Source organism: Ictalurus punctatus, chromosome 10 (genome assembly GCF_001660625.3).
Source record: "Ictalurus punctatus breed USDA103 chromosome 10, Coco_2.0, whole genome shotgun sequence".
Taxonomy (NCBI): domain Eukaryota; kingdom Metazoa; phylum Chordata; class Actinopteri; order Siluriformes; family Ictaluridae; genus Ictalurus; species Ictalurus punctatus.
The window spans coordinates 15,742,007-15,770,000 of record NC_030425.2 but is presented as its reverse complement, the minus strand read 5'-3'; the positions used below and the strand labels follow the sequence as shown (position 1 = coordinate 15,770,000).

The following is a 27,994-nucleotide window of genomic DNA, read 5'->3' as shown; positions in this document are numbered from 1 at the left end:
TGTATGTAAAGTGTATTAGGGGAAATCAGTGATCAGGATAAATGTTAATGAAGCACAGACACAGCAGGCACAATAACACTAATGCAGTGGTGCTTACTGTATTTCTCTACCCACATTTGTAAGTCCTTGCTGATTTCTTCCCAAAAAAAGCTCTTCCATGTCATAAGACATTGACCAACTGGGGTGGGTCAAGGTTCACATGCTTTCTCCAAGACACATGAAGCCAACCAACGACTATCTTTTCAAATTTTCATCACAGGTTCATCACAACGCAGCATAGCACACTCTGAGAAAAGTGCAATTTGCCTTTTTTTTTTTTACATACATGAGCTCACAGATGCCTACGATTAGCTAGTGTCACTAGTGTGACTGACAGGCAGGAGAGAGTATGTCATCCCTCCCACTCACAGAGCATGGCCAATTGTGCTTCCTGTGCTCCAAATACTCCAACACAACGAATGCTTCAAGTGGTTTCCCCAAATTCATCCATCCATCCATCCAGCACAATCACATACACACTCAAATACCCATTCATACACTACGGACACTTTAGACACGCCAATCAGCCTACCCTGCATGTCTTTGGACTGGTGGAGGAAACCGGAGTACCCGGAGGAAACCCCTGCAGCACGGGGAGAACATGCAAACTCATGCACACACATGGCCCCGGCGGGAACTGAACCCCGGACCCTGGAGGTGTGTACTTAGATACTAAGTACTGCTGCAAATGAGATGCATAGCCAGACACCAGCTTCCTGAGGAATCTTAGCCCATTCCTCATGAGCAATGGCCTCCAGTTCAATAATATTCTTGGGTTTCCGTGCTGCAACCACCTTCTTTAAATCTCACCAGAGATTTTCTATGGGTCAGGTGACTGTGATGGCCCTGTAAAATCTTCCAGGACATCTTTTGCAACCAAGCCTTGGTAGAATTTGAGGTATGCTTGGGATCACTGTCCTGTAGGAAGGTCCAATGACGCCCAAGCTTCAGCTTCCTCACTGAGGGCATGTTTCTTTCTAGGATTTCCTGATACGTCAGTGAATCCATCTTGCCTTCCACACGCTGCAGGTTTCCAGTGCCAGAGGATGCAAAACAGCCCCAGAGCATCATCAAGCCACCACCATGCTTTACTGTGGACAGAGTGTTCTTTCTTCATTCTTCTTTCTCCAGGCATAGCACTGATCCATCGTGCCAAAATGTTTTGTTTTTTCGCTCCACAGAACAGAATCCCAAAACTTCTGTGGCTTATTTATATGATTTTGAGATGACTTTTCTTGTGCTTTTGGGTCAGTAGTGGTGTACATCTTGGAGTTCTGGCATGGAAACCTTCTGCGTTTAGTACGCACCTTACTGGGCTCACTGAAACCTCAGTGCCTGTTGCCACCAAGTCTTGCTTTTGCAGTCACTCGAGGGTTTTTCACAATCTGTCTTCTCAGAAATCTGGTTGCACCTCTTTATAGCTTCCTTTTCCTGCCCAAATCCAGGAATCTCATCAATTTTCTGCCCCTAGCCAGTTCAGGTATTTCATGTGTTCCAGATCAAGCACACCTGGTGCAACTAATGAAGCCCTTGATTAGTTGCATCAGGTGTGCTTGAGACAACACCGTGAATAATTTTGAAACTGGAGAAGTCATTATAAGTTGCATTTTCAGTTCAATTTGGGGAAACCACTCAAAGCATTTGATGGGTTTAACTATTTTGATTGCTTTTGTTTGATTTGTTAATTGCAAACAGCTGAAAGTCTGTAAATTTTGACAATAAACCTGATTTGCAATGGAGGTTGAATAATTTTGATTGAAACTGTAAATGCTTCACTGAAATGATGAGTTCAAATGATTTTCCAAAACTCACAGCCCCCAAAATGATATAATCTGCTTATGCATCAGGATAAATAGGAGGTTTTGACAATAAATCTGATTTGCAGTGCTGGTTGAATAATTTTGATTGCAACTGTACTAAAAAGATCCAGAATTCCCATCACTGTAAGATCTTTGCACACACTGATAATACTTGATGTTCTATAACACCTGAAACCATCTGTGTGTTATAGACAGTTATATCTGTAGCTTGCTGGAGTGTTAGCTCTGCGACCAGAAGGTTGTCATACCCTACACAGCCAGACATATATCCCTCCAACTCTTCATCTGTATGAATTGGATTTTTGGGTTACATTCTGCTTCACTTTGGATTAAAAAAAAAAGTCTGCCAAATGAATAATGTAATTTAAACCACCAGACTGGAGGAAAAAGTTGTCCTGCTTAGCATGCGACAGTGTGCTAATAATAGTAATGCACTCAGCCACCGCCAGCCTTGTGGCAGCTCACAACTGTTTGTGATGACTGATTGCATTGTTCTAGCTTATTAATTAGATGCTGACCCACAGTGTAATTACTTCAAGGCAAGTTTACTTTGGGAATAGTCACAACAGAACTGTCACCATGCTGCTGAGATAGAACTTCAATGCACGAGCATGTCCCAAATTGCACTGGAACTCTTATTAATGAAATGTGATTATATCTGTCTCTAATCTCAATTCATTATCAGTATTTCTATCTTTCTTCAGCACACTTGTAGTTTATCTCTGTGAGTACTGCAGTAATACTGCCATTGTATTGTTCAGTTTTACCAAATCAGTTTTTTTGTTTCGTGGTGTCTAGGTGTCACAAATTCCCTCTATCAGCATGCAATGTGTTTCTGAGTGTTGCTTTCATGTCATTTTGTTTTCACGTCATGTGCTTTCATTGATGTGTTCTAGTACTGTCACTGGTGTACGATCACATTGTATTAACCTGTTTTGTATTTGCTGTTAAGTATTTTGTATTTCAATGCCCTGCTGTTTTAGTATTTCTTGTTTTTTATGCTCACCTGTTTTCTTGTTTTCTGTTTATGGATTATCCTTGTTTGATGTTGCCTGCCTGTGTTCTAATGTCTTATGTACTTTGATATGTACTTTGACAATGATTTCCAGATTCAACCTGATAAAACAAATGCTGAGTTTACACACTTGCATCCTGCCTTTTCCGTCCGCATCATACATTAGCAAGACACAGCTACCTTCTTTAGGAGCTACATATCTGATTTAGACATTTAGACTGATTTAGACATCTGAAAATTTACATAGTAAAAAATGTCAAAATTTCACCATATGATGGTTTTCTCAGGCTGCCACAAATTGAAATCTAAGAAAATCCGCACACAAATCTTATTCACTCAGAGTTCTCAATGGTGTGTGTTTGTGTGTTCTAAGCTAATGAAGCTATCCCTTCTTTTCACCTTAGCACTAATGCACGGCTCCAACCACAAATCAATGCTGCTTGAATTATGAATACCTCAAGTCATTACTGTGTTTGGAACAAGGTGAAGAGAAAAGAGCAATCACCCTTTAAGACCGCAGAGGAAAAAAAACAGACTGACCGCAAAGGAGACAAATTTGAAGCATGGCTCTTCGTCTTAAGGAGGAGATGATGGATAGCATCAGTAGGTGTTGTAAAGGCTTCCACTTGTCTGGGTGATGCTCAAAAAGAGGAAGTGAAGGGAACAAGGGCATTAAGCGCACAGATGAAACTGTCACAACAAGGCAGTGATGTCAGACAGGACATGCCTCATGGTAATGTGGGGTGTGTGTATGCGTTTGTGTGATGGGGATTTGTAGATGCAACAACCCTGAAGTAGTAAAATTTGGGAGTGTATTAAACAAAAAAAAAAAAATCTGCACAGAACCTCGCTAAGTCTCAAATGCAACTTCAAGGACATGCTTTATCCTTCCTTTGTAACACCTCCTAATTTTACAACAACGCTTTTCTCACAGTGCGTCCAACAAAATTGACATTTTCCACATTTTCGTTAATCGAGTGAGAGTCTTGTATTGAACCCACAGCAATTTAAATTTAAAAATGGATGTAATATCATTCCTGAAGGACAGACACTGAGAAAGTGAGGAAGAGCAGAAAAAGACACAGAAAATGTCAGTTCCACTACAATACCCTCTTTATTAATATCCATTACAGATGATAAGGCAGCAGCATAAACACATGCTGGTGAAAGGCAAGAAGCAGGAAGCCAGTTTGCTCACTTTAATCTCCGAGACTTGATTAGCCCACAATTGTATGTGTTCTTTGGACGCGTAGGGCAAATGGAAAGCTCGGCCATCTCTTTTGATCAGCTGTACTAAAACATCCTGGTGCAGATCGATACAGGAATCATCCGGTTGCAATCACAAGAGCACTTTGTCCCGCACTTGTTCGGGCACCGATGGAATTATTGAACAATGCCAAGGAGCACAGACGCAGTGACCAGTGAAATAAGCCAAAGTTCAATTAACTACAAAGCTCACATTCTGTATAGACCAGCAGTCAGCATATATGCGGCACGACATGGAATTGGACTTAAGATATCAACCCCTAAATGTTTATGATGGCACCCATGTCATGATATTGCATAATGATTTAGGAATTATTTGGCATACACATGAATTTTAAATTGTCTTATTTCAAAGATCAGTGGGTTAACGGAAAAAGGTTTAGCTGTTTGATTGTCACGGCAGACATTAGTTGTACCATAAATAGCAGGTCTGAATGTTTCAAACAAGACCTAAAAATCTGTGGTTTTTAGAAAACAGTTACAGTTAAAATCAACATGCCACCAGCAAGCCACAGTGAAGAAGTGACTAATTAAAGCAATTTTATTCCACATCCCATGCAAGTCCAATAAGTCATGGAGGTGTAATGGCTCTGATGGAAGTGACACCACAGCAAACATTCAAAATGCAATGTGACAATAAAAAAAAAAACATTAGCAATAAAATGTTAACGATCAACCTAGACAATATTAACATTGTAAAAATGTATGAACCATCTCTATATACTCTAACCCCACTATTAAGGTAGCTCCACCATCACAGTGGTACAATTGTGGAAGTGAGGAGAACACATGGAGGCTTAAAGGATCCACTATAATAGGAATAAGCCTATTTGATCAAAATATGTTGGTCTAAGAACATAGGTTTTGTCCCAGGTCTGGGCTTTATACACTGAGAGCCTGAGGAAATGCATTGACATCCTCGTAGTAGAAGAGATCCTGAAGGGAGTTAAGAGCCATTGAAGTGGGTTTGATGAATGGTCGAGCGTTTGATCAGAGGGAAGCACATCAGAGAGGGAGAGCTCGGAATGGATTGCCTCGTAGCTTTTATACACAACCATAAATTGGCCCAAATTTGTCACAAAGGAAAGAGGCACGGTGAGCATGGTGCAGGAATCGAGAGCGGTGCAAATAAAAGTGTATCACGACATCTCATCCATTACACTGTCCAAGCACTGCGAACACAATACCTAACACATAAAAAGAGGTTTTTTGATTTATTATGACCATAATGCACTACACACACATATAATTATTAATGGGCAGATACTAAACACAACCAGTGATGCAAAAGACAGTCCATTTATATATATTTATATAAAACAACCAACATCAGGCAATGGTAAATTATGGCTTTCTGCTCAGGTCTGCAATTATAAATCCTCTACACCAATCAGCATAGGTTTCCCATAAACTTGCCAGCTATCTCAATATGAGGTGGCCAACAATTCGCTGCCTTTTTTATAGAAACAAAAGCCACTCGCCTTGTGTGCCAAGGACAACCCTGCATGGCATGCTGCAAGTCCGTTTGCATATTCCCTGGCGTTCCTGCATATTCAACAAGTGCTCATGTATATTCAGCAGGCTCTCTGATGTTGATAATGGCTCTCCACGAGTGAGGATGAAACGATGATGGAGAGAGCAGCAGACGTGAATCTGAATGAGTTAGACGCAGTAAATCGAGTAAATTAACTCAGTGCACTTGAGAAGACACGTTTACGAATGCATAAGAATTGAATAAACTCATATATGAAAATGAGGCTGCAACTTCGATGAAATCCCATATGAATATGATAATGTTAAATGTTTATGTAATAATAAATGCTTTATCTTTTAGCAGGGAATTTGTTATTCCTATTGGGGTTCTTATTGGTGATTTGATCATTTAATATTTCTAATTTTTATATTAACATCTAATTCACAGGGACACAGAAGCGTCACAGAAGTTCCACAACCAAAATTTGTTAAACTGATAAAAGTGTCCAATTGACATGGTATAAACAGATTAATGCACTACAATGCATGCAAGAAAATAATCAAATCTGGGGTGGTAAGTGCTCCACTTTGTATTACAGTCACATCACATCAACATGCTGTTAATGAGTTTTCCATGCCCTACAATCCATCCATCCATTTTCCGTACATTTTATCCTACACAGGGTCACGGGAAGCCTGGACCCTATTTCAGGGAAGTTAGGGCACAAGGTGGTGGACACCCTGAAAGGGGTGCCAACCCATCGCAGGGCACATTCACACACCCATTCACACATCCATTCACACACTACAGACGATTGGAAATGCCAATCAGCCTACCACACATGTCTTTGGACTGAGGGAGGAAACCCCCGGACATACAAACTCTGAATACACAGGGTGGAGGCACGATTTGAATCCATAACCCTGGAGGTGCAAGGCAAACGTGCTGATCACATTATAACGTTTTGAGTTCTCTATTCTGATTGGTCAGAAGGTGTTATTTAATTTTCTATAACAGCAGCTTAGAGAGTAGTGCAGCTACATTGTAACTGTTAGTAAATTGCTTTGGTATAAGGGGAATAAAACAGTTTGTAACATGCTGTAATAGGAAATTATTTAGCTTTGGGGTTGTAACAGTGACCGTCAGTGTGCGTCAGTGTAATATTGTGCTTTACTCTTTAGCTATTGTAAAAATAAATACAAATAACTACAATTTTGTCTACATGTAGTCAGCATTTTAAGTGTAAATAAACTTTGGCAGCATCTCAATCAGGATTCAGCTTTTTCAGATAGCATCAGTTCTAGATCATGGTTGGAATTTTTTAAGCATGATGATACCACTGTGTCTGTTTAACATAATGATATACTGGCTAACCGTTTATTACCACAGGATTAATCATGTGCTATAATTCCTAGAAATCCTTTATGAGGCAGGTAAAATTGACCAAGCAATCAGGTCACAGCCACATACTGGAGTCGCTCTCTAACACTGGAATGTAACAATTTATGTACTCACATTTCATTTTAAAAGAGCTTCCCTGTGTAATTATAGAATAATTAGCTTCCCCATTAATGGGCTTGTTCGAGTTAAACTGTGTGGAAAGCAAATATCTCACTTTGAGTAACGATCAATAAGCCTTGTTTCCTGGCTGACACTAAACTGCTTTTTCAGTTTTCACAGAATCACATCATTCCTAGCACTTGAATAATTATTTTCGATCAGGGAGTCTTCATCCATACACAGTGTCAGTCTACATCCATAAAGAAACAAGTAAGGCATGAAGCTGTAATAGAAATTAACTTCAGGAGCTAGAGTTCTGATTTAGACATCTGATTAACCACCAACAATATGAAGGTGTGATGAAGCGGAGTTATTATTACCACCCCGAAGTTGATTATTTTCATATAATAGCATGTCCCAAAGTGTTTAAGAAAGCAAGAAAGCCTTTATTGGTCACGTATACATTACAGTACAGCAAATTTCTTTTCTTCACATATCCCTTCTTAGGAAGTTGGGATCGGAGTGAAGGGTCAGCCATGATATGGTGCACTTGGAGCAGATAAGATTAGGTTTTTAGTCCTCTTTTAGCACAGAAATTTACCAAAAAAGTAATTTTTAAAAAAATTATTAATGAATTGTCATTTTTATCCATTTATAGTTATGGAATGTCCAAGAGCAAATTAGTTCCTGTTATCACGTACATTTTAATAGTTATATATAGAGCTGCAACAACTAATCAATAAAATCAGTAATAATCGATTATGAAAATCGATGTCAACGAATCTCGTTATCAATTAGTTGTTCTATGCGTGTAGTTGTGTAAAGTTTTAGTCTGAAGTTTATATTTGTAACACTCAGTTTGTGGATTTTATTTTAAATAAACAAAAAAAGGTACTGAAAGTTTGCCCTGCCCCCATCCGATTAATGGATTAGTCAAAAATAATAATAATCAGCCAACCAATCGATTATGAAAATAATCGTTAGTTGCAGCCCTAGTTATATACAGTTGTGCTCTTAACAGACTCTCTTCTTTCTCTCACGGTTATGAAATTCAGTTACGATAAATACAGTATGCACCACCAATTCAAAACTCCAAATGTGTTCTTTGAAGAAAAAAGTCAGAAAAAAAACACTGAAATCTTTTATTAGCTAACTAGATAACAAACTGCTATATTGTATTAGCTAGCTAACCTCTTTTAAGTCCTATTATATATATATATATATATATATATATATATATATATATATATATATATATATATATATATATAATCCTATTTATTTATTTATTTATTTATTTATTACAGTTTCTGTCTTTTCTGAAACTCTCTAACCACCAATGTTGGGATTTGCTACAGTGGAATTTTTCTAAAAAAATTTTTTTGAAAAAGACATGAAATGAAGACTACCACTGAAAACAATATGTTGTGAAAAAGAGAGAAACTTGTTAGCTAGATAGTTTTCTAAGAACAAACTGCTGTTCCCTTTCAAAAGGGAACTCTATGTTGCGATAGCTGAACGCTGTGGGAAGCACCCTCGCACGTGATCGGTATCTGAAGCGTGTGTACCATCATGCCTATTTATAGGCCTGCCATGATAAGGTGACGTGGCTATTAAGCGCGTCGCGTGGTACATAAATGACACCTGTGAACAGTGCCGTCAGCCTTATTATCTTCAGCGACACTGCACGTCAGTCGATTGTGTAATGCTTTTCCAATCTTTTCCAAAAAAAAAAGAAAAATCTGTTTTAGTTTCTGTCCCTTTAAAAAAAAGGAGAAAAGTATGAGTGAGAGAATTCAAGAAGTGTATCATGCCTTGCTCCCGTTTCATCATGGGGAGGACGGACACACTATCTTTCTGAAGTGTCTAGGAGTGGAGCACGCCAGGGCAGCCGTACAGAGGTCTGACTGTGTGCATTGTGAACGCCTTACAATTAGGCAGCTTCGCTCACGACTCGTGGGTTTCAGAGCCTCGCGGATCTGGGTCCTGTGGATTTCGTATGGATCTGGAAGAGGAGCTCTGTCTTCTGGGTCTGGCTCTCCACTGGATGTTGGAGCTCGCATCGCGACTCCTCCTTCCGCTATGGAAAGCCAAAAAAACCCCATCCAAACACACACACATACACACAAAAATTCCTCTCTGACTCCGAGGAGCCAGAAGGGTGTGCTAAAAACTGAGAACAGCATATAAAGAGCTGCTTGAAGTGATTACTAAGGCTGGATGAGTTTTTTTCTCCCCAGTGAAAAAAAAATCCCTCACACTGCAGAAAACTCCCCTTTTTTCCAGAAGTGCATGACAAAATATCCCACTTCTGGGGGAAAACCATGTATAAGTCGCATTTATAACCCCGTGATGTCGGATTATGAATGGCATGGCTATTTAGGTATGCTGAAGGTGGAGGAGGCACTTGTGAGCTACCTCTCTCCAACAACCGAGGGTAATTAAGGGGGGCCGGCTTTGCCATCCAAGCCATGTAAGGCCACCGTGGCATTGGTGTGCTCACGTGCAACATTTTGTCTCATGGTGTGAGGAACGTCAGCAAGACCCAGCGAACTGTGCAATATCTACAAGCATGGAGTTCTTACAAGGACATTTCTCAGTGGGGTTGGTTCCTCCTACAATCAGGGTCTACGTGGCTGCCATTTCGGCCAGCCACGCCCCTATTGATGGAGCCTCTGTGGGGCAACATCCTCTAACTTCGAGGTGCAGCTGAGGCCCATCTGCAGACCACGCATACCTTCCTGGGACCTTTCTGTGGTCCTGGAAGATCTGTCAGGTGTCGCATTTGAGCCCTTAGAGTGAGCCTCTGAGAAGCTTCTGACTCTAAAGGTAGCTCTTCTGCTGGCTCTGACATCTCTCAAGTGAGTAGGAGATCTACAAGCTCTCTGTTGCCCCTTCCTGCTTTGACTTTACCCCTGAATTAGCCAAGGCCTTCCCGGATTTTATTCTTAAAATGCCAACATCTGCTGCCCAGCCAGTGGTGTTGCAGGCTTTCTGCCCTCCTCCTTTCCTCATATCGGAACCAGAGAAATTGCACCGACTATGTCCAGTAAGGGTTCTCTGTACATACATCTACCGCTCCGGCCAGTGGCGTAAGTCAGAGCAGCTGCTGGTCGGCTTTGGCGGCGACAGTAGACGTGGTGCTGTGCCGAAGCAGCGCATCTCTAATTGGACAGTGGAAGCAATCTCTACCGCTTATGAGGTGCACATTCTCACTACGCCTCTGGGCATAAGGGCTCATTCCACTCCTGAAAGGTTTTGCACAAAGGGATATCCTTACAGGATGTGTGTGCTGTGGCGGGGTGGTCTACGCCGCACACATTTATTCAGTTTTACAGCCTGGATATACATTCTGGCCCGGGCTCGAGTGTCCCTCGGGCTCGGATCTTTGTGAACAGGCTGTAGCCTCTGTATGACGGAGTGGGTATTCTCCTTCCCACAGCGTTCAGCTAACGAAACGTGAAGTTCCCTTTGAAAGGGAATATCTGGATTACACATGTAACCCTGTTCCCTGAGAAGGGAACAAGACATTGCGTAGCTTTGTCATACTGGCGCAAGCCTATGATTTGTGTCTTCACTTCAGATAATAGAGGCTGACAGCGCGGTTCACTGGTGTTGTTTATATATCACCCGACGCACTTAATTGCCACGTCACCTGATCACGGCAGGTCTATAAATAGGCATGATGTTACACAAGCTTCAGATACCGGTCACACACAAGGGCGCTTCCAACAGCGTTCAACTAACTCAACATCTCGTTCCCTTCTCAGGGACCAGGGACAAATCTGACATTCAAAAAAGATTTTAAAATATAAACATAAAAGCTTTACATTTTACTTTCCTGCATTAAAGTGTACAAAGCATGCTACAAAGCACCAGCTCGAATAAACAAACCAACACACAATGAGAAAATCAGAGCAGCAATTCTCCAGCTTGAATCCATCATCTCCCTATGTGTCTTAAAGATGCCTCGTTGGTTAACAGGAATCTCAGCATGAATTAAGCATACGCTACTTTTTCTGGAAAGCAGCTTGCAAGCACTTAGTAATAAACAGCCTGTGGCTTTGTCACTTCCTTTTTGCTTGACGAAGCAGTGCGGCAATGCATTATCTTTAAACGCAGCAGCCTAGCGAGATGCCACTCAATCAACCAAGTGAACACACTAACAACTTAAGTAACACAGTAAAGAAAAGCTGGTAAATGGCCTGATACGGGAAGGAAAATAGAATGTCGGGGGCAACAAGGTGTTTCCCATGATGCACCATTTACAGTCAAGCGTGTGAACTATAGACACTGCAGACAAACATGAGAAGAGATTTAGGCTTGATGTGAACACAGACTTGCTGTAAGGTGTGACTTAAAGATTGCAGGATTTAGAATGAGTTTGGATGAGTTAAAGACAAAGTGAAAATGAGCATGAAGATTTATCCGTGATTCACAATTTGTACACAAACCACTGTTTTGCTTTTAGCTAGCTAGCTAACTATTGATTCTCTCTATTTGGAAACATATTACAAATATATTATTATTCGGTTGTGATCTATTGGCCAGTCACAGACAGCTTCCATTTTATAAAAAAACAAACATTGAAAATATCATATATTCAAAAAGACAGAACTTTTGTTAGTTATTTAACTGAACCTAAAAACTGAACAAATCATTGCGAGAGTCTTTATTTTTTAAAAAAAATGTATTTCAAATAAAAAAGTTAAAAGCAACTTTACAGCATGGTGGATACGACAACAAAAAAACATAAAATATGGGAAGGGATCTGTTTAGAATGTCAAAGGGAACCAAAGTTTTTCCCAAGATGTACCATTTACAACTACAACTATGGTCCTTTGAGGAAACCTCCGAAGCATGGGGAGAACATACAAACTCTATGCACACAGGTCAGAGGTGGGATTCAAACCCCCAACCTTGGAAGTGCGAGGCAAACGTACGTGTGTATGTTTTTGTATATATGATATTTTCAGTGTTTGTGTTTGTAAAATGGAAGTTGATTTGTCTGCAACTGGATAACAGATCTCTGAAAACAAAATGGCAGTTGATTGTCTGTGACTGGCCAATAGATCGCAACAGAATAATAATATATTTGTAATATGTTTCCAAATAGAGAGTCTATCGTTCACACCCTTGACTGTAAATGGTGCATCATAGGAAACACCTTGCTGCCCCGACACTCTATTTTCCTTCCTGTATCAGGCCATTTACCAGCTCTCTTTTATTGTGTTACTTAAGTTGTACACACATACGCTGCGCTGAGTGTGTGTATGAATATATCCAAACTTTTAAATTATAGTGTATCTAAAAATTGTATATATTTTTGTTCTAATATCTTCATTTAACTACAGTTGTGTGGCCAGACCTTACATTTTCAGATTTCCTTTTGTCAAATGATATTGAAATATCTTTAGATTCTTTTCAGATAAAGATACAACACAGTAAACTTTAACACTGGCCTTGACTGAAGGAATATATTTCACAATTTTTTCCAAATGAAAGCATTTCTCTATAAAGCAGTGTGAAACTGTATTACATCATCATTATTATTACTATTACCACCATTACACCATGCTGTGATTTACAATTCCACTGAATTACAGTACTGGAGCTCAGCTGCACTCCTCTGCGCTCCCTCCGCCATTTAACCCCAGTCAGTCCTTGAATGTGTTGTTTTATGGGATACCAGTGTAAATTGTGAAGCAAATGTGTGATAAAGTGCTGAGTGTTGGAAAAAAGCCAAGCAGCTGAATTTTAAAAACTATGGAAGTTAGGGAGAAACTCAGAACTGATAGCACTAAGACGAGGATTACAGTAATCTGAGCAACTGCTCAACTGCTCAGCTCCTCAGTTTAGGTGCATTTCGTTGATAGTGTATAATAGCATAAAAATTGATGATGAGTGTTCAAGTGTTTTATTCCTCTTATACCAGAGCAATTTGCCTGATGATTTCAAATGATTTCAACATTGATGTGGTATTGTTTAATACAACATTTTATACAACCCCAATTCCAAAAAGGTTGGGACAGTATGGAAAATGCTAATAAAAACAAAGAGGAATGATTTGTAAATGATTTGTAAATCATTTGTACTTAATATACAAAAACCGTATAAAGACAAGGTATTTGATGTTAACATAACCTAATCAACTGCACAATGTTTTGAAGGTAAATGTATATTTTGAAATTGCTGCATGCAGCGCATTACAAAAAAGTTGGGACGGGCAAATATTTGACTAATGGCAATGTGACAAGTTGAAATAAGAAGGTGATATTAAACAGGTGAGGCAATCTTGTAATCATAGTATATGAGGAACCTCCAAAAAAGGCCTAGTTCTTCAAGAGCAAGGATGGGTTGAGACTCGCCAATTTGCCAACAGATGCATCAGTGAATAATCCAAAACTTTGAGAACAACATTCCACAAAGACAAATCGGTAAGATTTTGGGCATTTCACTTTCTACAGTGCACAATAAAATTAAAAGATTCAAGGAATCCGGTCAAAACTCAGTGCGTGAAGGGCGGGGCCAAAAACTGCTTCTGAATATGCATGATCTCCGTTCCCTCAGATGTCACTGTCTTAAAAACAGTCATGAGTCTGTAATGGAGATCCTGACATGGGCTAGGGAATACTTTGGTAAACCTTTGTCACTTAACACCATTCACCGCTGCATCCACAGATGCAAGTTAAGGCTTTACTACACAAAGTCCGGAAACGCTGCCAACTTGTCTCATCTGAGATGGACAGTAGCACTGTGGAATCATGTTTTGTGGTCCAACGAGTCAACATTTCAAATAGCTTTTGGACAAAACAGTTGAGAACAGTCATGTTCTCTGGGCCAAAGAGGAAAAGGACCATCCAAGCTGTTATCAGCATCAGGTCCAAAAGCCAGCGTCTGTCATGGTATGGGGGTGTGTCAGTGCCCATGGCATGGGTAACTCTGTGAGGGCACCATTAATGCAGTAAGATATGTGCACATTTTGGAGCAACATATGCTGCCATCCAGAGCAGGACAATGCCAAACCACATTCTGCCCGGATTACAAGTGCATGGTTTTGTAAGCAGAGAATGCGGGTGCTAGCATGGCCTGATGCGGTCCTGATCTGTCTCCAATTGAGAATGTGTGGTGCATAGTTGTGCAATTGAAGAAATGTATAATGGATGAATGTGTGAAAATTCTGCTTGCTAAACTTAACCAATTGGTGTCTTCAGTGCCCAAATGCTTAATAAGTGTTATTAAAAGAAAAGGTGATGTTACACAGTGGTAAACATTCAACTTTCCCAACTTTTTTGGAGTATGTTACAGTCTTCAGATTTTAAATGAGTGTATATTTTAAAAAATGAATTAAATTCACAAAGTAAAACGTCAAATAATGTGTTAACAATGTCTTTCAATATAGTACAGGGTGAATTGAATTTTCAATGGACCCTTTTTGGTTTTTTTTGCATTTTCCATACTATCCCAACTTCTTCAGAATTGGGGTTATAATAATATAATATAATATAATATAATATAATATAATATAATATAATATAATATAATATAATATAATTAAAAAGAATAACATAGCACAGTGATATTTTAAGCTGAAGCATACAGGGAAATTGTATGGCATTGTTTTTCAACAACAACTTTTTAACAAAAAATAGGTTTCATTATAATTGACACTTAACATTCATTTAATTGACAATTGACATCCTTACAGTTTAATATTTCATGACACCTCCCCTCGAGAATATCACAGAATCTTTTCCTATAACGTGTTACAGGGTTGTAGAAACTGCTTTATATTCTTTGGAAATGGTATACATATTTCAGATTTTTCTTACCACAGTATACCATAACACCAACATACTGCGGCAGGTGTGATCCCAGGCCTTTTTAAGCTTATAGTAACCTCTGCACCTGAGAATATCAGTTCTCTGAGATGAATGTATGAAAATGGGATAAGAAAATGCTTCAAAATTCCTCAGATTCCAGCAAAAGTACTATCTCATTATTCAGCGCATATGCACACATTTGCACAAACATTTGCTTTCAAACATGAAGGCAGCTATTTTAAGTTCATTCATGTGTAATGCAATTTGGCGCTAATAGGTCTCATCGCCTCATTGCTGATAAAAACCTGCACCTCAACAGAACTATAAATGAACTGTCGGCTGCAATGGCACACAATGTTTGTTTTCCTGTTCCTATTCAGACCAAGCAGTCAAGGGCTGTACTGAAACACATCATCGAAGGCAAAAGCAGGTTTAATCAAAACCTTGAAAAAAATCAATAATTTCTAAAATCCTATAATCAATGGCAGTACAGAAAATTCCTATGAGTGCAAGTAGATGCAAATTGCTCATACTAAGAAAATGAGGTTTATTTTCTGTTATCAGCTATGCTTGTGTGTCAGTGGATTAGAACTGGAGAAGTCTAATAGTGGAACAGGAGCTTAATAGCACCAGTGAAACCACCAATTAAGAAGGAGATCATGAGAGAAATGTTGGGTGCAGTACAACATCAGAATTTACAGTACATTTTAACTACTTGCTTTATTTTTATTGTATTTTTGGAGTGCTTTATTCTACAGTGTGGCAAGTAGCTAGAATTTAATAGGTGTAGGGATTACAAGTGATTTCTGGTACATGCTTTGCATGTTGGATTTTAAAGTGCATTCTTACATTTAAAAAATCTCATTGTTTATGTAATGACAAGGATTTTATGGCAGATGCTTAAAATGCATTTGTATTTACCAAATAATAATTCATAATTGCTGATATGGTAAGGTTTTCTATGAAGAGACATTTATTTAACATTTATGAAAGGAGTTTCCAGTGTCAGTGGTTTGTAACAGTCAGAGGTCAGTGCAGGAATGTCTAAGAGCAGGAAATGTGGACATGTGTCTAAGGGCAGCTTTGTGGGTTCTCTGTAATGAGCTGTATTTTTTTTTTTTTTTGCCTTTTAAGCTTCTGTTTATAGCAGCTACTGTATTTAAGTGATGTCACTTGTTTTGTGGAAGTTGCACAACATTAAATGTAACTATAAATGGCTAGAAATTATGGACAAACTGAAAAATAATTCTTAGTATTAGCAATTGGCTGTAGTATAAGAAGAATAAAGCACTTCGGGACATGTTGTTATAGGAAATCAGAGTGGTAACATTAATTTACTTAGTTTTCTAGTGATTTTATGTGAACTCTTCTTTGAAAAGGAAACTAATTATATTAGTATATCAGTTAAAGCACCTGCACCATAATCATAGCTGGCCCTGCCCTCTGACCCCAACTTCTTTCCATGTTGGAAAATGGGAAGAAAACTGTACTGCGTACATCAGTATACATATAATGATCCTGAAGATGAATTTCATTCAAAAGTAAAATTTGAAGAAATGCAGAAAATGAAGGACAGGTTTCCTACCTTTTTCTTAACACTTTCTACATTTTTCCCTTGTCTGTATCATTCAATTTCTTCATCACCTTTACAGAGTTTCAAACACACTGGTGACTGTAATTAATATTAAGTGAAAATGGATAGCATGGTCTATGAAAAGAGATCCTTGGAGCTCAGTGATAAGGAAGGAACACACACTGACAACACAGTTAAAGCAAAAGCAGGGCTTTTATTCAACCTGCCTGCTTTGAGCCTTAACCATGTGCATCAGAAAGAAAGATTACGGACAGAAACGTAGGTAGACGGGAGGTCTGTGTTGCAGCATGATACACTTCCAACTCCTCAAATCAATCAGGGTTGAAGTAGGCCAACCCCCTTTTCCATCACGTACTTTCTTTCTCACCAGGTTTTCATCCTGCCCAATACACTTACCCAAACTTCTTCATATGACAGAAAGAATTAGGAGAACTACCCAAATTGCTACCTACCATGGATATGTAAAATGATATACATGGTCTAGAACATTAAACTGGACTGTATATTAAAGAAAGGTCCATGGGGCCATATTCAGAGTTTGAGTCTCCCAAGGTCAATATTCACACTGGGAAAGATATGTGTATTCAGAGATGCGTTTTGTAGCTGCTTAAAGCCGGGTTTACACGGCACGATTACAGTCATCTTGTAAGATTATTACTTCTCACACTGAGTAAAATCTTGCCTTATTCTATAACAAACTGTGGGATAACAAGTGTCCTCCATGTCAGATTATATGGTGGAGAACCTCTAACGATAGTCTGAATAAAGAAAATTACTATGCTCTGTTTGTGTTATCAATCAGTGTTTTGATCTAAGAAAACAGTTTTGCATATAATAAGGTTTTGTATATGAACAATGTAGTAAATATTGCACATTATACATTAGAGGAAGTCATGCATTCTTTATAGATCCTCCCCATGGATCAGCAGACTGATGAAGATATTCAGGTTTGGCATCAGAATACCTCTAAAAACTCTCAAGGCTTTTCTGACCCATCGACTTGCTTCAACCTAGCCTTCCTGCTGACTCTCACACCCCCAAAAAGACATATCCTTCTCTCCTTATGCTGCATAATACATGAGGAAAGTGAAGATGAGTGATGAATCATTCATGCTCATTAGGTGAGTGAGTAAAGGCTCACTGGACGACAGCTCAATAAAAGGAGTGAACAAATTTCATCCTCCTGTGTCGCCCAGAAACCTCGCCGGACTCCAACCAGGCTGTCGAGACGATGTGTGACCTTTAGAGTTGTGACCCCAGGGGTTGTAGGGCACAACCCCACCCTGCAGATTTTCTCTCATTTAGGTGTCTCGCCAAGAGACCTAAATGAAGCTGTAACCAGCAGGAGATTACGTCTCACTGTGTTCTGTTCGTTATGACCTTTACAAAGAGTTACAAGCACACATGAGTGAGAACAGGGAGGAGAGAGAAAGAGAGGGAGGGAACCAGAGCAGGAGCTTCTTGCTGCACAGGGATATTATGACCTGTCAACATCATTTCAATTTTTTTTTTCTTCTACTTCTTCTTCTTCTTCTTCTTCTTCTTCTTCTTCTTCTAACACCAGTCAAGGGTGGACTAATGATAGCTTTATTAGCTAGACTACTAAAATCTCCGATGTGCTGCCTACTATTTTGCTAAAAAATGGTAGCTAACAGAATATAATAACATATTTTGGGCTGCTAATGGGTGTATTTATTTGTTTAATGAGTATTATTATTTATTATTATTATTATTATTATTGTTGTTGTTGTTATCATCATCTAACAAAGTTTTTAATGTAACACTTTGTATTGGCGCCATCAACAAAAGCAACAAAACAGTAAGTCTATGGCAAACGTTTCAGCTATAAGCTGTCCAGCTAGCATTTTCTCTCTCTCAATGTTTAACTGTGATGGTGACGTGTTGTCTGTGTCATGCTAGCAGAAGTTATATCACAACTTCTTGCTGAACTTTATTTTGCTTGGTTTCGCCATCACTGTTTTCACATACCTGCATGTTCTTGATTCAGTTCATGTCATCATTGCACACTGATTAATCCAGTGAGTAAACACCATTCTACTGTCAACCAGAGGTTTTCCAAGATTTGGAAACATGTGCTTTACTTACAGCATCAAATCCGTGAAGTGCATGACGTTTAAACACAGCTATGGACCAAATTAAAATAAGGAGTACATTTTATTTGGGCTGTTAAACCTACTTGAATAACACTACGTATAATAACACTATGAATGAAAATGCAGAGCCCAAACATGGCTCCTGGATTAGTGACAATTAACTTGTGTGAAAATAAGCAATGAATTGAGTTGTGAATTAATTCCAGTGGTTCACATTTTTCCTTTTTAAATGAGTATTTTTGTGTATATTTTAAATTTCACATACAACAGAGTGGTTGGAATTTGTTTATACAAAATACTGTTAAATTAGTGATGGCTCAGCATTCAGTGCTCATTAGAGGGTTGTGAGTTTAAATCCCAGCTATTAGAGCTTTGATTGCATTTTGCCTTAATAAATATGTACCTGTCAACTGTGACACATTTTATTACAGAACCTATTAATTCTAAGAATCATTACAATGAAAAAAACAAGATAATCACAGGCCATTTCTTTTTTACAACCTTAAGAGTTTTACAATCTCTTATTGTCTTACAAATGCCATTTAAGGTGTGTACAGTGCTGCTATTTTTCAGTCTTTTCCTGACTATAAGATTTTTTGCTGTATAGACAACAAACCAACATTGATGATATGTAATTATTTCTTGCCTAATTATTATATGGCCAATTATTACAGCTTTTTACCTTAGGTGTGCTACTACAATGATTACTCTAAAGTTATAGAAAGAAAAGTTATTATTTAAATCTGGAAATATGTGCAATTGACTTTATTTGATCTAACATGGATCGTTAGGTTTTGTGCAGTCCATGCCAGCTTGAGTTTCATAAAAACAAATGGGGGATGTAACAAATACCAGGATTTTGTTGTTTTTTTTGTGATTGTTGCAGCAAAAAATGCTTGATTTTGCTGCAACTTTTTTTTCTAAATTTGCTATGTATCTTGCAGAGTTTTTTGTGCTTTTTAGCGGAAAACTAGTTGAATTGGCGAAACTGCAATTGCACTAAATTGTTTTGCACAGTCTTTCACAGTGATGTTTGTTGGTATATGGGATTTTATATATATATATATATATATATATATATATATATATATATATATATATATATATATATTTTAGCTGTACTCATGTTCAATACACGTGAAACGAAGAGGGCTTTGGCTGAACGTGCGCTGTGTTGACGTCACACATCCTGGCCCAAATTGGCGGAAAATCTGCAGCAATTTTGAAAAATTGCAAGCTCCTCAATATTACAGAGTTTGCTTGATTTTGCGGTAATTTCTGTGATTGCAAAAAATAAAGCAAAATCCTGGAGGGACTGAAGTACTAATAATTCTGAAATTTATGTAAAAAAAAATTAAGATTACACTTTTCACTCAAGCTGATGCTGATAATATAATTTCTAATGAAAAAAATCCCTGTGGCATCCTTAGTGTACTCAGTGTAGTGAAGAGTTGGCAGGCATGGGCTGCAATCAATCAGGAGGGAGAAGAAATTGACCACTATTAATAAAACAGATTCAGAACTAAGTGACCAACCAAAGATGCTGGTAAGTAGAGTGTTTTTTTTATATTTCAAAAATAAATTCGGATGACAGTGAATGATTTGCGTTATCCTGTGGTCTGGGTTTGGGTTAATATGCTAACACTATCTGGCTTTTTCCAAGCATTTCTGATAGACTGGAGAACACAGTATATCGACTGCATCGTCTTTAATTATAGTCTTGCGTTTCTGTCAGTCCCTTATTCAGCCTGGACTGCAATTGTGCATTAATTTGCAGCTTCTATTTTGTCACACTTCTGTATTTTGTTTGGGTCTGCCTGTTATCTGATTGTTAATTAAGGATTATTTGAGTAATTTGCAGATTTGTCCAGTAATGAGGACTTTTAGTGGAAAAGCCTTAATAAATTATGCTGCAGCGTGCATCCAAGTGCCTCTGGCACTCCTGCTTGTCGTCACATTGATTTGATAATCATTAATTATTTTGCCTCAAAGTATCATTCAATATGGAAAAATAATATTCAGATAAAAGGTCTGATAATGGCTTAACAATAATGGTCCTGTTACACTGTGTGTGTGTGTGTGTGTGTGTGTGTGTGTGTGTGTGTGTGTGTGTGTGTGTGTGTGTGTGTGTGTGAACGGCTGCTCTGCAGGATACAAAAATCATCAGGTTTCACTCATAAACACACAACAGGATCACTCTTATAAAAGAAAATTCCAAAATGTTAGATGAATAAGATAACTCTAATCCTTTTCTGGAAACAAGAAATCCACCCCTTAATAAAACATTTTTATGAAAATAATATTTATGAGGTTTAATGCCAGCTTCATGTGGCTTCACCAAAAAGCCAAGACAAATATTGTATCTGAATATATTAAATATTTCATTTTGTATTTCTGAATACATGTGTGTAAAGCTGAATACATGCAAAGTAAATGAATCAGAGGAACTGTTGACATCACTGTGGTAGCATTGATTAGGCAATATAAACTGTTTTTATGACTTCAAGACAATTAGAATTTTTATTAAGATCAGCCTCAAGACTTGCTGGTTTCATCATTCCTGATGCAAAGCCCTGGTGGTCTCCATTTCTGTTTTTCATCAGCCAGGGGGCACGAATAAAATGCAATGATGATAACATGCAAAGGCTAGACTGAAAACACAATTCCCTGGCCTGGGATGAAATTAAAAAGCTTTGTGAAATGAGCATGATAGTAGACAAGTCGAGTCACATCAGCCTGCAGTTCATTTGTGAGGTTACATCATTGTGAGAGTGTGTGTATTTGTGCAGGCATGTTTTTATAGCTTGGACCAAATGTGATACTGTGATCTGAATATGACCTTGTGGGAACATATGGCTCCTTTTATTTTTCTGTTTATTTTGCTTGTATTTAAAGTAATAATAATAATAATAATAATAATAATAATAATAATAATAACAATAATAATAATAATAATAATAATAATAATAATAATAATAAAGAGTCAGAGTATTTCCTTTTGGCTATTGAGGTTAGACTTAGGTTTACGTGTAACATAGCATTAATTAACTAAATTAATAATTAAGTCAATGGAAGCTCTTCACAAGGATAGTAAGACAAACGTGGCTATTATGTGTTAACTGTTGATCTATTAGATATAAAGGTCATCACAGATATGAACATCATTTGGAGGGGGAAAAAACAGAATTCAAAAACAAGTAAAATATTTGTAGCCTAATTAGCTATTCATATCTCACAGCCTGAACTGTTGAGTCACGTGACTAATCCATACCTATTCAACCTGTGCTCCAAATGTGACAGAGGGCAAACAATACCGCGCATGCGCCGTATTGACACTATTAACGATCCAACAAGGCCGTTTACTTCAACGGTTGCAATGTCAAATTTGCTTTCCATTCTCATGGCTACGTCCCAAACCGCATTCAACCGTATTTAACACGGTGCCAGAAATAGTTCTCCAGTGCGCACGCACAGCCATTTCACACACCAATGGTCGCACTTGCCATATTGCTGTGTCTCAAACTGACAAACCGCATACACTCCTAAAGAGTACACACAGTAGGATACGCCGGAGTACGTTATTATAACACCCATCTGAAATATTACATGATACCTCGACAAAGTGTGATATAAATTGCCTACATAAAATAGAAAGTACACAAAAATAATCCCTGGATGTAGCCTATGTAAATGTAGCCTAATGACTGGTGTTGGTATTCATTGCGCTGTTCACTACGAAGAAAAAGTCAGTGAAGGAAATTGCTCATTTCTTTCCTTACTGTGGTCGATAGTTCAATCCTAAAATTTCTCCAAAACTCACTTATCACACCGGACATGGGAGAACTCCGAAAGCTTTTACCTAACTGCTCGGGTTGCCAGATTTACGGTTTTAAGCTTCATTTAGGCTAGTTAATTAATTAGGCTATAGTTAGTTGGTTAGTTAGTTATAGATAGATAGATAGATAGCCTATATTTAAAATGCAATCATATAGCCTTACACTATGTGCTTTATAATGAAGTGGTATCTCAGACCCCTTTCTGATCGGAAGGTCACTAGTTCAAAACCCAAGCTGCCATTGCTGGGCCCTTGAGCAAAAGGCCCTAAACCCTCAACTGCTCAGTTGTATAAATGAGATAAATGTAAGTCGCCCTGGATAAGAGCGTCTGCCAAATGCCATAAATATAAATGAATCATAATATGTGTTTTAATCCCACCCCAGGTATCAATTTGACCTGTATGTTTAAATGCAATTTTCGTGTAGTGTATGACAAATAGGCTATAAATGTTGGCTGAATATAATCGAAGGAAATTTGGTTGCCAGATTTCACGTATCCTACTAGGGACATCTAGTTATGACATAATTCATATCGTGTTAAGGATGGTTTAGCGCACAGGTTTCTATCCCTGGTCACGGAGAACCCCCGTCCTGCATTATTTAACCTCTAACAAACTCAGAAAAGGTTATTCGCTAGCTGATTACTTGGCTCAGTTTTGTTCGAAGAGGGAAAACAAATATGTAGGACCTGGCTTGGGAACCTGTGGTTTAGTGAATGGACCTCAAACCGTGATGGAGTAAAAGCAATCAACACAATCTGGCACCCCGGTTTATATACAAAGCTTGAGGTTGAAATGATGCGCTGCTGAATCCTGCTGGAGAACACCAAAACCGCGATTAGGAGTTGAATGAATTGTGAAGAATAACAAAAAATGTTACAGTAATAAACATTTATAACACAAACGTCGATCTACGTGATGCCAATGAATAATCTGATGTAATTAAGAATTTGTGGGATTGCGAGGTTAAACGCGCGCGCTCTGCGCGACCCACCACGAAATAAGGCTGTAACTTTTATTTACAGCATTACAATTTTAAACGGAAACGCTGTGTTCATATTGGATAATTCATCTCATACGTACCGAAATCTGTGCTGGAAAAGGATCGTGGCTTTAACGGAAGTGATTTTTTCCCCAAAAAAAAATTGGCACGCGCGCACATCGCACAAAAATGTAGCTATGATAATTTCAGTGACAGTTACCGAGATGCATCCAGATAGCACACAAACCCCAGAATAAGAGATTTTATTTTCTAATGTTATTTTAGTCTTCAGTCTTGGTTCCTGGAGTGTGCAGAATCCGCTCTGTATGATTCCAGGGTGTGTGTATGTGTGTATGTGTAATCACGCGCGCACTACTAGGATGGAGCAAAAGTCTTTAAATGCATGATCGTGATCTGTATCTAACATCAAATTTCCGAAGTCCTCAAGACGAAACTAGTAGGTCTTCCGAGTCTGCATCATTTGCTCACATACAGGAGCTGTCAAAAAAAACAAAAAAACAACAAAAAAAAAAAAAAAAAAAAAAAAAAAAAAAACTTACGGTGTTCTCGGTCGTCTTACGTCTTAAATCCGTGTTATATCGTGCAAATTCATTAAAAAAACAAAAAATTAACCTCATGGGAAACTATAGCGCTTCCAAAGCGCACAACGTGAGACAACGCTGCTGAGATCCTTCAACACAGTATTTATTTCCTCTATGTCCCAGCTTCATCTTCAGAAACACACACAAAATCAGCACTACGTGCACTTTCAAATATATGTGATATTTTCATATATGGCATATAGGCTACATTTTTCATCACTTGAAATAGCCAACTTTCTATAGCCTAGTATAGGGTATGCAATGGCACCGGGTCTATGGGTATCACACGCATCTATTACTGAATGCACGTTAAACATTAAACAGCATATTACACGCTGTACACCACGTCGAGCACCGTATGTACGTGAAACATGGTGCGCACTGAAGGAAAGAAACTAATGCAAGCCAAAGCATCCGAGTCACAAACCAAGTACCGATAAATCATATAAATGCATGAGATATTTTGCATGTACATACGTATATATATATATAGAGAGAGAGAGAGAGAAAAAAACAAGTGCACTCAGTGCAGTTATTTTCCAAAATTTACTTATTTTACCATCAGCCTTCATAACTTGCTCTTACCTTTTTTTTCTCCTAAATGAATTGACAGCGTTCCCTTTCTTCGTGCACGCGCAAAAACCCCGTCACATCTTCAAAGGAAAAGAAAATACGTCTAAATGAATAAATAATAATAGTAATAATCCCGTATGGATGCGTTTTCCGAGATCCGAGCAGCTCAATTTGGCGGTAACACAGGTTTAAATCCCCCGGTAGCGTCGCGCGACTCGGTGCGTGTATGCGCGTGTGTGAGTGTGTGCGTGCGCGCGCGAGTGTACGGCAGGACTGACGCTCCTCCTAAACCCGCCGGTTTGGAGAAAGCGAGAGGAGGGTGATGTCATGCGCGCGCCCACACACACACACACACACACACACGCCACCTTTCTCTCTCTCGCAGCATCCTCTAATAGCCACGCCCCTGTCCATTTCCGTTCCTCCCACGGCCCGCCCCTTTTTGGCGACGTGATGAAGTCATGGGCTCCGTTCCCAAACCGCATACTGTACTAAATAGTGTGTAAATGTAGTACACCACGGACGATAAGCATCCTAATCGTGGTGTGTGTTTAATATTGGGACGGTAGCATAACCAAGGCGCAATAGCGCGTGCTTCCATGCATTCAGTTGAGTAATTAAATATATTAAGTCATTTAGTCTTGCAGCAGTTCTACACAGCTTTTAAAACATTCAAAAGTCCAAAGACATACATTGTAGGCTGACTGGCATGTCCAAAAGTGTCCGTAGTGTATGAATGGGTGTGTGAATGTGTGTGTGTGCTTCTGAACTGCAATGGATTGGCACCCTGGGTGTCCACCACCTTGTGCCCCAGGTTCCCTGTGACCCAGTAAGGATAAGCAGTACAGAAAATGGATGGAGGGCTGGTGGCTTCATCCTCTGTACAAGTCCAAGATGGAACATTTAATAATAATAAATAACACAGTTGTAGGTTTACATATAACCTTAAAGCAAATAACCCCTTTCACCTGAAATAGCTGTTTGGACTCATCCCTTAGTGTTCTGGAAATCAATAAAATGGTATATCTTGGGGGGGGGGGTATTATTTATTATCATCACTTCTGGGAAAATTATTTAAATGTTTTAATGATTTATCCTGTACTAGTCTTATATTTATCCAATGAAACACTCACTAGAATGTATATGTCCCGCCCTCAGGGGCGTGTCTTGATCTACAGTAGCAGCTAACTAACAGTAAATATGGTTCGACTTTGTGTTTTTTGCTTTGCTTCCTCATGCACACTATTCCATTTTCAAGTAATAACTTGTTTGAGAATAAATGGTTGGAGCTTATTCATTTGGAAGAGGGTAAAGTTTATGCAAGTTGGTGGTTTTGTGACTTTTCACAGGAATGTTTTTCCATCTTGGAGCTGTTCAGTGCAAAAATGTTGTTACCTTAGATGTATTGAGAATTATTCTATCTTTATACACCATACTTCTCTATCAGTAAGTGTTAGGAATATTATCTACCACTTTTGTCAGATGTCTCCTGGTGATGACACTGTGGCTCAACATCACCAGTGGCACTGCAGTTGGTCGACCTCCAATTAAACATGTATGGTATAACTCCAAAAACAAAAGCATGTCATGCTTGTTAAAGTGGACAGCTGGCGGTTAAGGTCACATTAAGAAATCCTCCTCAAAGGCTCTTGTTAAACGTTTTGTGATTTTCCATGTTTAGCTAGTTTGCTAAACTTCTGTCAAGTTTGTTTAGATTTGGTGGGGGTGTGGAGTGTCTCGAACACTACTGGCTGTTGTGTATCAAGCACTTCAACATGCCGCCGCTCTGACTTCCTGTTACAATATGTCAACATACGGATTCAGTGCCAAACTGCTCTCAGACCAGTTTATGAAGCTCTAGATTGTACATTTTTAAGAGAGTATGAGGATATGGAAAAATCTTTTTAAAAAATGGAACATATTTTACACACAATTGTAAATTACCTTCATGGGGTCTAAAAGGGTTCTACTTGCAACTTGAAACCATAATATAGGACAAAGTCATTGCTACTGTAATATCCATAAACGTTTCTTTTGTACAAGTATGAATCATATTGAGGAAGATTTACATGGCATGTGGCACAAATATGAGCGCAATCCAAATGGCATAAAAGAAGCCTACGCAGGGGACTTTGAGGAGATAAATACTCCTGGCTACTTGGGTAGCCAAGTGTCACTCCAGACTGAAGTGCTGAAAATCAAATTGCTTTAAAAGAATGTTTTAAATGGCTACCAATCAAGGGGAAACTAATGAATATTATTTTTCTGTACAAGTATAAATCAAGAAGAAATCGTCAAGTACAGGTCTGAATAATGCTACATTTGGCACAAGTGAACTGTAAGTTTAGTGAACTAATTAGTGCTAAACCTTATAACTTGTAGATACATATTTTATATATTTGTACATATTTTAGGACAGAACTGGTCAAACAAATTACCACTGAAAGCAGAATATAACTGGCTGTTAGTGAACTATTGATGCTGTCCAGATGAAACAATTAAATCCTACACAGGGGAATTTGAGGAGAGAACACTGACTAAGGTTATTCCATACCAAAACGTTGAAAACGAATTGTGCTAAAAGATAGCTTTTTGCCATGTTTTAGTCTAAACAAAAATTATGTTGGGTTTAATTTTACTTGTAAATGTAAGTTAGGTCCAAGTACAGATCCTACTGATGTTACATTTAATAACAAAAAAAAAACAAAAAACAAAACAAAACAAAACAAAACAAACAAAAAATAACAATAAATGTTCTTCAGGTTTTATTTGGAAAGTTAGGGGTTCTTAGCTTCCTAAAGAGATTCTACTTTCTGATTGAGAAACACTCATTTGTAGGTTTCTACATATACTGTAACCTTCAAAGATTCCCCTAGAAGAACAACTAAAGAGCCCTAAATAATGTGCAAAGCAGAAAATCTGATACACTCAGCTGAAAAAACACTTATGCACACCATACAAAGTGAGATTTATTACACACAATTATACTCATTACCATAAACTCTAAGTAAGAAGTGCTCCAGCTCTCATTGAAAATGAAAGACTTTCACGACAATCTTGTCTTTACATATCAGGCCTTAACACCAAGCTTGCAACATACCACATTTATGAGTGAAGTAGCATATTTGGGTGGGCTGGCCTTTGGTTTTATTCATTCTTTGATCGGCTTATCAAAAGTGGGCGTCTCAACATGTCTTTGATGATGATGGTTATTTTTTAATCCCATATGCAAGTATGACAGTGATGTAGCTAAAAGTCAGAGGCTGTTTAGAGTTGTAAAGTCACTATTCTTAGGTAGATTTTAAGAGATTTAAACTTTCATTAATTTATTTACTCATCTTCAGTAAGCACTTAATC

General features: G+C 38.4%; 1 protein-coding gene across 1 annotated transcript in view; it reads right to left on the bottom strand.

Moving 5' to 3' along the window:
* Window positions 1-24,910, bottom strand: part of ptprsa (protein tyrosine phosphatase receptor type Sa) — a 269,054-nt gene extending 244,144 nt beyond the window's left edge. The window contains exon 1 of the mRNA XM_053683034.1: window positions 24,650-24,910. The gene's annotated coding sequence lies outside the window, so the exon portion shown is untranslated. The remainder of the gene's footprint in view (window positions 1-24,649) is intronic.
* Window positions 24,911-27,994: the final 3,084 nt, after the last annotated feature.